A 15,179-nucleotide genomic window follows, 5' to 3' on the forward strand; every position below is an offset into this window, starting at 1 on the left:
CACTACGATGAATCTTCTCAGAAGACACTTTGAAAGTATATGCAAACATACAGAAACATCACTTCAAATGATACTTATTTAGCCAAGTAGCATTTAGTGGAGCCCATATTAGGTGGCTAAGCACTGGGTTAGAGACAGAGAGTACAATGATAGACGAGACGTAGGCTCCTTTCAACACAAATCATAGACTAGGACCTACTTGTGGCACCGCGGCTGAACACACCAAGGCCAGAATCACTGGTAAATCTGCAACCCGCTAGGGCTTCTTCAGGAAAAGGGTGGAGAAAATTGAATTCAGCCAGCATGCCAGTACACTTGCTCCTTCTGTGGCAAAACCAAGATGGAGAGATGAGCTGTGGGGATCAGGCACTGTGTCCTGTACAAAAACAGTAGTTGGTTGCCTGGACCTACGACATCACTTCTGCCATCACAGTAAAGTCTGCCATCAGAAGGCTGAAGGAACTAAAAGCTCCACAATTTGAAACACTGCTAGACTATAATAAATGGGTTAATTTATGTAACCAAAAAATCATAGTCTAATCAATGGAAGAGAACAGAGAGCCTGGAAATAAACCCAGGCCTATATGGTCATTTACTACAAAGCAGCAAGAATATACAATGAGGAAAGGACAATTTCTTTAGTAAATGGTGTCGGGAAAACCGGACAGCCACACACAAAAGAATAAAACTGGACCGACACAAAAATTAACTTAAAATGGGTCAAAGATTTGAACGTAAGACATAAAAGTCCTAGAAGAAAACAGGTGGCAAGCACTGTGACATTGGTCTTGGCGATGATTTTCTGGATTTGACAACAAAAGCAAAGACAACAAAAGCAAAAATAAACAAGCGGGGCTACACCAAACTAAAAAACTTCTGCACAGCAAAGAAAACAATCAACAAAATGAAAAGGCAACCTACTGAATGGGAAAAAATATTTGTAAACCATACAGGGGTGTTTGAAAAGGGGTTAATATACAGATATAAAGAACTCCTACACCTCAACACAAAAAAACAAACAATCTGATTTTAAAAATGGGCAGAGGATCCAAATAGACATTTTTCCAAAGAAGACACAAGATGGCCAGTAGGTACATGCAAAGGTGCTCAACATCACTAATCATCAGGGAAATGCAAATCAAAACCACAGCAAGAGATCACCTCATACCTGTTAGAATGGCTACGATCAAAGAGATAAGAAATAAAAGTATTAGAGAAACTGGGCATACAGGTCTTAGTCTGGAAGGGCTGCTGTAACAAAATATGACAGACTGGGTAGGGTAGCTTATAAACAACAGAAACTTATTTCTCACAGTTCTGGAGGCTGAAGTCCAAGATCAGGGTGATGGCAATAGTCAGGTTCTGGTCAAGGCCTTCTTCCTGGCAGCGGACTGCTGACTCCTTACTATGTACTCACATGGTGGAAGGGGCTACGGAGCTCTATGGGGTCCCTTTTTATAAATCACAAATTCCATTCATGAGGGTTCCACTCTTGTGACCTAATCACCCCCCCCCCCCAAAGGCCCCACGAATTCCATCACATTAGGTTTTCAACATATTTGAGGAGAACACAAATATTCAGACCAGAGCAATGCCACTCTGCCTAGGAAGCTCCAGGTTTATATCTGTTATCCTGGCATAATTATTCACTGTGCCCCCTTTTACTTCAAAAGTGTCATGGTTTGGACAATAAATTATGGTCACCTTTACTGATACGACTTTGTTTACCTTTCTGGCTTCATCTGGTGCCTTTCCTGCCATCCACTCAATCCTAAGGCCCTGCTGAATTTCTCTCAGCTGTTCTGACCTGCCAAGCTTCCTCCTACCCCTGGTTTCTCACACACCGTTCACTCTGCCTATTTTCTTCTCTCCTCACTTGGTTTGTTCATTCTGTGTAGTAGGGAAAATAGTGTAGCGAACTATTTTTCAAACTGTGGATTACGACCCATTAATGGATTGTAAAATCAATTTTGTGGGTTGCATCCGTTATTTTTTAAAAAAGTAAAACTGTCTAGAATAAAATAGATCAGAGTGCATTGCCAATAACTATTGTTTGTAAAACACTGTTTCAGGTGAGTGTGTGTGCGCGCACTGGGTCATGGCATAAAAAGCATCTCTGGATCACAGTCAAAAGGTTTGAAACACATCAGCATAGGCTCTGGGATCAGACTATTTTGATCTAAATCCTGACTTAGCCACTTCCTAGCTCTGTGACCTTGGACAAGTTATTTAAACTGTGTGGATTTTCCTCATTTATCTTATGAGATTGTTACAAAGATTAAATGAATTAAAGTGCTTAAAACTATACCCAGCACACACAACACATGTTGACCATTTATCATTACCTATCCTTCAGGTTCTAGTTTGAACACCACCTTCTCCAGAAAGCCTCCCCTACCATGTGAAGTCAGGGTTAGGTGCCTTCCTGCACCCTCCCCCCTCCTACACTTGTCTGATTAGACCTGGTCAGGTTTGATTAGACCACTAGGCAGGTATCTTGTTCATCACTGGATATCTAGCGGTTAGCACAGTACCTGCCACACAGTAGGCAGCAGTAAATTTTTGCAGAATGAGTAACTTAATCACTCTTGGCAACAGATACACAGCCATTTGTTTTACGCAACTAAAGTCATCTTGGGACTTACACACCTGAGAAGTCACATCATTTTGATAAAGAACCTGTCATTTTAGCTTAGATTAAGCTTGATTCTCTTAATCTGAACTGTCAGAAGGGTTATATGACTTTTTTAATATACACTCGTTAGTAATGTAGTAAAAGATTTATGTTGGATGGCTTCTTGACCTAAAATTCATAAATAATTTAAAAATCAGCATCTCTTAATTTTCCTTTTAATCGTCATAATGATGGGAAAAATGGGCACTGTGTGACAAATAAAAAGTGGCATCTTTATTTGAGGGGGCAGTAAAAATAGTATTTTATTCTACTCCCTCCCTCCCACCCTCCCTCCACAACCCCTGGTACACTTTTCCTTTCTTGTTCCCACAGCATTACAATCAGAAAAAATAAGTTTTGGGACCGGATTTGGGGGTTATGGGTAAAAACAGTCAAATCACAATTGGAAATTTTCAAAATAGGTCGCCCACTTAATCATCATTTTTGCCCTCATCTTAGGCTCTCATCTCTGCTCTGACCCTTCTTCACTGAGGTCGTCTCCCTCATCGCCTGCGCCCAGCCCATGGTTATAACCTTCATCATCCTGCTCCTCCCCCCCCCCGCCTCCTCTCCCCCTACCTCCTCTCCCCCCCTCCTCCCCCCACCACCTCTCCGCCTTCCTTGCCTCCTCCTCAGCCTCTCCCACTGCCTGAGCATCCCACAGGCCTCCTGCTCTTCCTCTCATCACCCAGGCCCCCACACAGCCCTCGAAGTCGCCACACGGGCCTCCTGCTCGCAGCCATGGAGATGTTAAGTTGTGGGAGGGGCTTGAACACGTTTTCCTGGTAGCTTTTCAGGTTGGTCACCTCACAATTGAAAGGTCTAAGCTCTTGAGGTTTCCTAAGTTTCTTAGTGGCTCCATTGTACTGAGGCGTTTAATTTTGTTGCCACTTAAATTTAGATGCATGAGGTTCGGACACCTTGCCAATACTTCCAGGCCCCCTGAGATTCTGGTATCGCTTAGTTAGAGATTCTTAAGCCTGTTTAACTTTGGTAAGTTTGGGCCTGAGGTGAGGCCTGCATTGATTGTACTGAAGAACTCTAGTTCTTCGAACTCATCTGTGAGGCCTTCGATTTTGCCTTCACTAGACCGACAGCTGTCCAGGACAAGCTCTTTCACCTCGGAGGGTGCCCTGTTTCACAGTCCTAAATGAATTCACTTGTCCATGTCCATCTCTCATGCTCTCTCTCTGCAGAGGCTCCCACGTCGGCGTAATTCAATCAATAAACCCGAACCCACTGCCGCGCATTTTAAGACTTTGAAGGCTCAACCAGCTCCGCTCGCTCTCCAAAAGGGGGCAGCTTTAAATGTAGTTACCATTCATCCTTCTAGTCTTAATAATTTAACTGAGTTCTGCAAACAATTGTGGCTTTATCCATGCATTTCAATGTAAGCCTTTAATAGTTTCCTCTGTTTGTTTTTCATGCATGAATCATGTTTCCCATATTTTTGAAGTAAAAAGAAGGAACAATTAAGTTTAAAAAGGTTTTAATTGGCTTTATTAATGCCAACCATATAATATACAGTTACTATGTTGATAACCTAAGTTCTATAACTGAAGAATGCTTTGCAATGTCCTAGTGATTGACATAGACTATTTCAGGGAAATGTGAAAGCACGCAGCCACTGCCTTCAAAATGGAGGACATTAGTGCCCAATTCATGAGCACATATAAAAATAATATGCAGCTGTGCTGTGCTAACTAAGGGCAGATGCACTCTGATACCTGTGGGTGGTCAGGGAGCTCCTGGACTGTTCTTTTACTACATCAAACGGACACATACCAGGTGATGGTAAGTGCTACAAATAAAATAAAGTAGAGAAGAGGGATAGGGAGTGCCAATGGTGGTGGTGGGGTGTCAGTTTTTAATGCAATATTCCGGAAAGCCTCCCTAGACTGTGACATTTCAGCAGGACCAAAAAAGGGGGAGGGGGGGAGGGAGCAACATGCGTGCAGGACTCAGGAGTGACCTTCAGGAAAAAAAAGGCCCTTCTCCAGCACACTGGAAAGGAAGCTTAAAGGCTCCCTATGATGGGACTGTGGGGCAAATCTATGTACGACATGCTCAGTAACCTTCTAATTACCCTGGAGGATACCCCTTTCACCAAGGCATAAAAAATGTAGTGACGGGCACCAGCACCACTGAAGAGCTTTGTGGGGGTTGTCATCTGTAGGCTGAAAATGACTGTAGGGATAATGCAGTGGAATTAGGTACCCTGATCTCAGTGGAAATGATGGCATCCTGGAGTGGTAAAAGCCAGATGGTAGTGCTTAACTCTTGGAGACAAGCTAGGCACAATGAGCTTTGTGGGGGTTTTCTATTTTCAGGGATGTATGGCAATAGTTAATGAATCATAAGATCTATAGGAAATAGATGAGCAGCCTACTTAGTGCTGTTTGACATACATAGGTGGAAGACTTAACTAGTATCATCATGGTGGGGGTCGTGGCCTTTTACCCAGTTCTTAAACCTAAGCCAGTTCCCAGAGTCAGAATCTCTTGATTGAGGGGAAGGTCAGATCCCTTTGAGGAAGAATCCTGAAATGCCACCTCAGGTATGTATGGTAAATCTTTCCCTAAGCCTTCCCTAGAGGCACCTGAAGCCATTTACAACTGTACTTGGAAAGGGAAATACACACAATTTCCAGGTCTTGTTAGACACTGGCTCTTAGCCGACGCTGATTTCTGGAGATCCAACAATTCCATTATAGTCTAGTGAGTAGAGATTTAAGGAAATCAGGTGGCACATATGCCTTGGCCTAGGCTCCACCTTGCAATGGGCCCAGTAATATCACAGACCTACCTCTAGTTATTTCCATGGTCTCAGAACATGTAACGGGAATAGATACACTTAGTAACTGGCAGAATCCCCACATCGGTTCCATGACCCATAGAGTTCAGGCTATGCTTTGAAGGACCAGGAAGTTTAAAAAGGAAGCCCCTAGAATGACACTCCCTCACCCCCAAAAAGTCTTTCAGGGAAAACTGCAGAGATGACTACCACCATCAAAGACTTGATTCTATCACATTCCAGTATAACCCGCCTGCTTTTCTGAAAAGCCAGATGGATTGTGGAAAATGACTTGATTATTGCAAATATAAATAGCTGAAGTTCCAACTGTGGCATCCTTACTAGAGCAAATCAACATAGCCCCTGGCATCTAGTATACAGCTCTCAACCTAGAAATGTTTTTAAAAATCTCTATTAATAAAGATAATTAGAATCAGCCAGCCTTCATGTGTCTGGGACACAGTACACCTTTACTGCTTTGCCTCACAGCTATGTCAACTCTGCTATATTAAGAGGGACCTGGACTTTCTGGATATCCCACAGAATACCACACGGTCTATTACATTGATGATACAATGTTAACTGGACTTATTAAGCAGGGAGCAGCAAGCACTCTAGGTGCTACCTGCATGCAAAAGGTGGGTGATGAGTCCTGGGAAAGTCCAAGGGCCTGCCACGCCTGTGCAATGTTCATACAGTGGTCTGAAGCATATCAGGATGTCTCCTCCAAAGTGAGGGGCAAGCTGTTGCACCTGGAGCTGCCCAATACAAAGAAAAAGTCACAGTAATCAAGGCCTCTTTGATTTTGGAGGCAATGTATACCACAATTGGGTGTTCTGCTCTGATCATTTACTTCAGTTTTGAGTGCGCATCTGCAGCAGGCCTAGGCCACTATGTAGGCTGCCCTGACAGTATAACCTAGAACCAATGCAAGTGCCTTAGGCAGAGATAGATGCTAAAAGCAGCTTTTCATGAGCCTTGGTAGGAAAATCACAAAGCTGACCACTAGGGCTCTGGAGTAAGGCCAAGCCTTCTGCCTATACCACATGACACCAAATAACTATGCGGCCATGATGTAATGGTATTATCTGGGCCACAGAACATAATATCGGACATGAACAGTAACTTTCCATTGTGAAATCAAAATGACGTCTATGAGACCAGATCAAGCCAGTCCAGAAGGCCCACGTAAACCACACAAACAGGTGGCTCAGACTCTCTGGAAGCTCTTCCCACTCTTTTGCTGCCTCCCCTCAACCTACACCTATAGCTCCCTGGGGAAATGACAGTTAAGAGGGAAAAGTTCAGGCTTGCTTTACAAATGAATCTGTAAGGTATTCCAGCACTAGCTAGAAGTGGAAAACTACTTGGTTATAGCTCTGCTCAGAGTGCCCCTGAAAGACAGTAGGAAAGTTCTCCTACTGTAGAATTGTAAACAGTACTTCTGGGTGCATACTTCATGTGGAAGACAAGATGCAATTCACAGGCAATGGCTGATGGGTGCACTCCGGGACTTGGAAAGAATAAGACTGGAAGACTGATAACAAAGAAATACGTGGATGGTCCTCTCAGGATGTATGTGCATATTCTATGAAGATATTCACATCCCGTATAAAGGCCTACAAGGGGATATTCACTGTGGAAGAGGCCCTCAAAAGTCAGGTGGCAAGATGCTCTGTTTAATGGCCATCAATCACCCTCTTTCCCAGTCACTCCAGTGGTTGTCCAATGGATGTGGCCACCTCCCAGGGATGGAGGTTATGCGTGGGCGTGATAACATGAACTCCCCCTCATCAGAGTGACCTGGTACCACATCTGCTGATGCTCAGCCTGCCCAAAGGAGAGTTAACGTTCCACCTCCAGCATGGCACCATTTTCCAGAGAAAGTGGCCAGTTGCCTGGTGTCAGGCTGATTATACTGGACCCTCTATTACAAAGGGTGAAGCTGCTTTGTTTTCATGCTCTGGGTGCAGAGCTGCCTTCCCTGCCTGCAGCCCTCCTGACAGCATCACCATTAGTGAACCCACAGAACACCTTCTCTATTTTCTCAGCATCTCACAAACTATCGAGAGAATTAAAAAAACACTTTCAAAACATGACAAAGAAAATATGAGAAAAGATATTACTGGTGAAATTTACTCCCAGATACAGATGCAAAACTCCTAACCACGACATTAGCAAATCAAACCTAGCAATATATAGAAAAGATCATATATCATGGCAAAATTGGGTTTATTCCAGGAATTCAAGGTTGTTTACTATTTGGAAATCAACTAACTTACAAAATTAACAGCTCAAAGGAGAAAAACCTATAACCATTAATACAGATGCTAAAAATGAAGAAATTCAACATACGTTCATGATCAAAGTATTCAATTAGGAATGGAGATATGCAGCAATGCATACAATAAACCTGCCTGAAGGGCAAATGGTGAAATCATTCTCTAAGATACAGATTAAGTCTAGGAAGCCCATGACCACACTTTCATTCAGTACTGTCTGAGTGGTTCTACCTACATGGTAAGGTAAGGAAACAATGTATATGGTTTACAAACAGAGAAATACATCCGCCATCATTCACAGATGACATGATTTTTAACGTAAGAAATCCAGCAGAATCTACAGATAAATTAGGAAAATTGGTAAGAGTTAATTAAGCAAGGTTACTAGTTATAAAGTCAATATACAAAATTGATTTCACTCATTTTCACCATCAATGATTAGAAAATACAATTTATAAAATGATATATTTTACAGTAGCTACAAAAATACGTAAAGTACTTAGGACCAAATCCAACAAAAGTTATACAAGACCTGTATGGGGCAAACTATAAAATATGATACATTAGCCCTGGTTGAGGGGCTCAGTTGGTTGCAGCAGCATCCCACGCTCCAAAGGGCCGCAGGTTCAGTTCCTAGCTGGGGTGCATACAGGAGGCAACTGATCGATGTTTCTTTCTCTTATCGAGTCCTCTCTCTCTCTCCCCCCTTCCTCTCTCTCTAAAAATCAATAAAATATACCCTCAGGTGAGGATAAAAACAAATAAATAAATAAACACAATATAATACATTAAAGAATATTTAAATTAATAATTTGATATTGTAAAAATGTCACTTCTCCAAATTTATTTAAAGATTGACAGTGCCAATCAAAACTGTATTAGGGTTTTTTCAAGGAACCTGACATTTTTGTAGAACAGTAAAAAGTAAAAAAGAGACAAAACACTCCTGATGAAGGAAGTCATCAAGAATTATTGCAAAGGTAGAGTAATTAAACCTATTTGTTGGTGCAGGGATAATCAAATAACTTATAGAACAGAACAAAGAGCCCAAGAAACCAACCCATGCATATGTGTAAACTTGCTTTAGGATACAGATGGCATTACAGTTCAGCCTGGAAAGAACACTTTTCAATAAAATGATGCCGGGACAGCTGGATATCCATTTAGAAGTAAAATTAGACTCTTGCTTCCACCATACACAAAACAAATTCCAGCTGCATTAAAATTTTCATTGTGGAAAGCAAAAGTATAAAAATTTTAACTTACATAGAAGTATCTTTATGGTCTTGAGACAAGAAAGAATTTTAAAAAATAGTAAGACACAAAAAGTACAAACCATAGGAATAAAATTCTACCTCATTAAAACTGAGAACTTCCGTTATTCAAAAGACTCTTTACAAAGTGAAAAGACAAGTCATGAACTAGAAAAAGGTATTTAAAAACTGAAATGTTAGCCTCCAGAATAAAGAATTCCTACAAATCAATTAAGAAAAAGCCAAACAACCAAATAGAAAAATGGTCAAAAGACATGAACCAGACATTTCACAGGTGAAGAAATATGAATGAGCCATACACATTTGAAAATATGCTCAATTTAATTATTCAAAAATACATTTTAAAACAAATGAGATACCAACCCTCACCCAAAAGATTCGCAATTATAAAAAAAAAAAAAAAGACATTATAAAGGGTTGGTGAGGACATGGAGCAACTAACTAGAACTTTGGGGAACAATTTGGCATTATCTAGTGAATTGAAGGATGTTCATATTGATCCATTAGCAATTTCACTCCGAAACATATGCCCTAGAGAAATTCTGGTCCATGAGAACCAGGAGTCATAGACAAGTATGTTCATAAACAGCACTATTTACAATACAAAAAACTTGAGACACCATACTGATGATAGTGTTCTAGAGTAGACTAAATGAATGCATTCTAATATACGTACACAAGGAAATACCATACAGCTGTGAAAACAAATGACAACCAGGTACACACATGGATGAATCTTAAGGACATTACTGAGTGATAAAAAGTCACAGAAAAATAAATTCTAAATGAGTCTATTTAGTTAAAATTTAAAAGCCTGTAAAATTAATAACATAGTGTTCAGAGTATAACATATGTATTAAAATTATAAAGAAAAGCAAAGAATGGTGAGCACAAAATTCAAAAGAGTGGTCGCTCAGAGGTAAAAGAAAAGGAATGGGCTCCGTGAAGCAAAAGATCAAGTGTTGGTGGGGGAAGTACTCCCACACACCACGGGCCAGAGTATAAACAGCGGGTGGCCGTGCGCCTAAGCAGGGGAGAGGCAGGAAGAAGGCAGAACTGAGGATGCTGTAACAGAATGACTTTCCTACTTTATTTTCGCCTTGGGCTGAAGTTGCCAAAATTATAACATGGAAATTAGAACCATCTGTTGACAGGATAAGTTAGTGAGCTGGACAGAATTTACCAAAAGAAATTGAGTAATGTATTTCAGAATCTGTTTTAAATTGTGGGAAAATATAAATAAAAAGCCTACTTTATTTGAGAAAGGAGAAAGCTGTCATTTTATCATTATCTATAATGGTAAAAACATGGAAATAACTTTAGTAACCATTAACATAATACTGGTTAAACAAAATAGGATACATTCATACTATGGCATATTATTACATACATATAAAAATATTAAATAGACCAGGAGTAGAAAAATGGATCAATGGAACAGGACAGAGTTGTTAAACAGATACTACTTAGTACAAGTTAGAGTCATTTCAAAACAGAAGAGAAAAATAAATTAGTCAATAAATGTTTTTGAGACACTGGATGTCCACTGTCCTATCTAAAGACATTCACAAATACTTTAAATCCAGATAGGTTAAAGAACTAAAGCAATTAAAATGAAATGTGGGTGAATATGCACTCTGAACCTGTGTAGGAAAAGCCTTCTTAAAAACAAAAACAAAGCTCAGAAGAAAAAGAGGAATAAAACATGACTATAAAAACATAAAACCATAAAAACACCAACAAAACCAAAAAACTTCTATAAAGAAAGTTTAAAGACAATTCTCAGCCTGTAAGATGATACCTGCAACATAAGTAACAGGATTATAACACCTATACAAAAATGCTACAAAATCAATTTAAATGAACAACAACACACAATCCAAAATAAAAATAGGTTAATGACATAAGCAGGCAGTCCACAGAAGAGTAAACAAATACACAATGAACACATGGAAATTCGCAAATTATATCTACCATGTGATGCAACCTTTGTCCAGGTAAAAGCATAAGACTTGAAAAATATCAAGTGCTGGCGAGCAGTGCTGGTGTGTGAATAGTACTCTTAAATACTGCAATCTATTGATATTTTGAGGAGCTATTAGGTAGAATTAATTAAAATAAAAATGGGCATCCATTATGACCCAGGGATTCTATTTCCAGGAATCTACTCTAAAGATACACTCACATACCCACGTGCACAAAGCTATTCACTCAAACATTATTTGTAACAGTGAAAGATATAAAATATCAAAATGTTTATCAGCAGGGGAATAAACCAAAATATCCAGGCAATGCAAGAGTTAAAAAGTATATGGTAAACTTCTAAATACTGACATACACTGAAGGATTACCAACTGATATTGTTAGAAAAAAGGTTTCAGGAAAATACAGAATAATGTTTTAAAACAAAATAAAGTCAATTCTACATACTTTTAAAGATACATGAATGTATGTAAATGTACAGAGAAAGGTCTGGAAAGTAACCAACAAATTAATAATAAAAGTTAACTCTGGGGAGGGGACTGTGTCAGGGTAAGGAACAGTCAAGGGGGCCTTTAATTCTACACTGTTTGAATTTTTAAAAGTAAGGGTATAGCCCTGCCAGGTGGCTCAGTTGGTTGGAGCGTCGTCCCATACAACAAAAGGTTGTGGGTTTGATTCCTCGTCAGGTCACATACCTAGGTTGTGGGTTCAATCCCCGGTATGGCTGCATACAGGAGGCAACTGATCGATGTTTCTCTCACATCGGTTTCACTTTCTTTCTCTCTCTTTCTCCCTTCCCCTCTTTCTAAAAATCAATGAACATATGCTTGGTGAGGATTAAACACACACACAATAAGAGTATATTCACTTATTATTTATGTAATTTAAAAATAAATAAAACTTATAAAATAATTACGATACAAAGCTATAGATTCTATACTAAGGGTATGAGCAGAGTCCTGTGGGAACACAGTGAAAGGGAAATCAGTGTGTAGAAAGATTGACAGCAGCGGTGACATCCGAGCTGAGCCTTGCTGCTCGAACAGGATGCTGCCAAGCATTCATAGTTTGGTGGACTGTGGCAAACTGTATTTTCCAAAGATGACTGTACTAACACTCATCCCATCCCATATGCTTTTCTTGGTTTGTTTTAAATATGTTTTTATTGATTTTTAGAGAGGAAGGGAAAGGGATAGAGAGAAACATCAATGAAAAAGAAACATCATCATTGACTGGCTGCCTCCTGTGCGCCCCCTACTGGGGATCAAGCCCGCAACCCAACCATGTGCCCTGACCAGGAATCGAACCGTGATCTTCTGGTTCATAGGTCTACACTCAGCTGCTGAGCCACATCAGCTGGGTACATATGCTTTTCTTTCAACAAAATATTGACACTTATCAGTGGAGAGCTGGGAATCTCTGCATCTCCTCCCCCTGAACTTGAGCAAGACTTTTTAACTGCCTTGATGAGCAGAGCGGGGAGGACGTATCATAGAGTGACTTTCCAGATTATTCAGCTTCTGCCTGGTCCTTTTATTCACATAATGCTCAGCCCTGGGACCCAACCAACATGCTGTGTGCTGTGAGGGAGGCCAAACTAGCCCACATGGAGAGGCCACATGAAGAGGCCCATGTGGAGAGAAACTGAGAGGCCAGCCAACAGTGCTCATCAACTCCCAGGTCCACGAGTGAATGGGCCTTCATATGATTTAGTCCCCAGCCTTTGTGGTCTCAGGCTGAGGCCCAAACACATCCTGGAGCAGAGATGAGTCATCCCCACTGTGCCCTGACCCAGAGAACCTGTGAGCAGAGTAAGTGGTTATTTTCCTCCACAAAGTTTTAGAGCAATGTGTTTTACAGCTGGAGTAACTGGAACAGACATTCTAAGGAGAAGAAACTACATGAGTAATAGAATGTCACAGAGCACTGTGAATCCTGGCAGTTATTGGGTGATGAGGCCAAAGAGTTTGGCTGGGACCAGACTATGAAAAGTCTTATATGACAGTACAAAAAAATTAGACATCCTATTGGCACTGGAGAACTGCAGAAAGTTCTTAAAGTGAAATGCTAAGATATGCGTTTGAGAAAGATCTCTCCGAGTTTAGTGTAAAGGAAAGACTGGAGAAAAGACAGATTTATAAACAGGAAAAGCTCCTCCAATTAACATGACTCCTGCCCAAGTAAAATGGTGGAATCATCCCTCATGCGACAGGTTTTGTGACTTTTTTCCTCTTAAGGGTTGCCAGTGACGCTCATTTATACTCAATTTCACTTGCATTAAAATGCTGGCAGGGGGAAGCATGTCCACACAACCTGTAGACAGATATTTACAGCAGCTTTATTCATAACTGCCAAAACTTGGACACAGCCAAGATGTTCTTCAGAAGGTGAGTGGATGAATACTCTAGTATATCCTATTTAGCACTAAAAAGAAATGAGCTATCAAGCCATGAAAAGACAAGGAGGAACAGTAAAGCCTATTACTAAGTGAAAGGAGCCAGTCTGAAAAGGCTACATACTTTATTATAACAACTATATGACTTTCTGGAAAAGACAAAAGTATGGAGACTGTTACAATATCAGTGGTTGACAGGGGTAGAGGGGGAGGGAGAAATGAATAGCAGAGCCTAGAGGATTTTTAGGGCAGTGAAACTTCTCTATATGATACTATAATGGTAGACACATGTTGTCACACATTTGTCAAAACCCCTTGAATGTACAACACCAAGAATGAAGCCAAATGTAAACTATGGCCTTTGGATGATAATGCAAGTTATCACAGTGTTAATGTAGGTTCACTTACTGCTACCAATATACCACTTGGTGTGGGATGTTAATAGTGCGAGAAGCTGTGCTTGTTTAGAGGTAGGGGGTGTATGGAAAATCTCTGTACCTTCTGCCCAATTTTGCTGTGTACCTAAAACCGCTCTTAAAAATAATCTATTGCCCTGGCTGGTTTGGTTCAGTGGTTAGAGCAGCGTCTTGCAGACTAAAGGGTCCCAGGTTCGATTCCAGTCAAAGGCACATACCTCGGGTGCAGGCTCAATCCCAGTCCCCAGTTGGGGCACATGTGGGAGGCAACCCAATCAATGTGTCTCTCTCACATCAATGTCTCTCTCTCCCTTCCACTTTCTCTGAAAAGCAATGGAAAAAATATCCTCAGGGGAGGATTAAAAAAAATAATAATCTATTAAAAATGTTGGGGTGAGGGAAATGTGTGGGGTTATTAATAAGAATACAAAAATGTTTCCTTATTGCTCTTCCTTCAAGCTTCTGGATCTGGATCAGTTCACATAAAATGTATTCTAAAAATACAAAGCAAGGTGTCTACAAGACTGTAACCATGTACAACCAATTATCCATGTGAATAATGCCATCCTGTGCTACAAATATCACCGTAACCCACAACTTGTTTCTGTGCCTATTAAAATATCCTCATCATTCTCACGACTGGGTTTTATGAGAAAACTATATAAACAAGAACTTGTAAAACAAATTTATACTAATAAGCTACAGTTTTTTATTTTGGATATTGGGAATCTATTTAAGGGGGAAAGTGAGGTGCATGGTCCAAAGATGAGGGAGACCATAAGGAACCAGCTCTGTGATAAAGAAAGGTTGCCTGGGTGAATATAAAAGCAAAGATATATGAGGGGATGAAAAACACTAATGAAAAAGTTTCATTCTCATCTTGGCAGAAGATCTTTCATCCTATTTTTCGAGAAAATCAAGAGGAAGAATGTGCTGGAACTTGAGAGTTCACGGAGAGTAGGCAGGATGGAGAGGCGCAACAATGAATCCCTCAGATCCTGAGTAGCGGCAGAGCCCAGTGGAATTTAACAGTGGAATTTATTGGAGGTCAGTTTTATATAATTTTACTGTGCCTTTCTCTACTGTTAATTATTCAAGAAGTGATTAACCGATTTGTGGGATACTATATGCATCTTGCTTTTCATCTAATACTTGCTTCTGAAAAACATCATAATTCAATCTCTTTATCAAAGAGATCTTAATACAAACAGAAAAGAACTGAAATTAATTTTTTCTGCTCTTAACCACTCATAAAAGATTTAAGATTTGTAGTTAATAATTTTTGAAACAAAACTGAAAAAATAAAGAAAAAAATCATTGAAACAAATGGTAAAATAAGATTACAGAACCATATGTAGGTTG

The 15,179-nt window shown here is 40.1% G+C and overlaps 1 protein-coding gene across 1 annotated transcript in view; it reads right to left on the bottom strand.

The window, feature by feature from the left end:
- The window catches only part of ENTHD1 (ENTH domain containing 1), a gene marked incomplete at its 5' end in the record, with an annotated part of 64,890 nt that overhangs the window by 22,217 nt on the left and 27,494 nt on the right, over nucleotides 1-15,179 (bottom strand). The gene's annotated exons all lie outside the window — the stretch shown is intronic.

Source organism: Miniopterus schreibersii, assembly GCF_964146895.1.
Source record: "Miniopterus schreibersii genome assembly, chromosome: 2".
NCBI classification, from domain to species: Eukaryota; Metazoa; Chordata; class Mammalia; order Chiroptera; family Miniopteridae; genus Miniopterus; species Miniopterus schreibersii.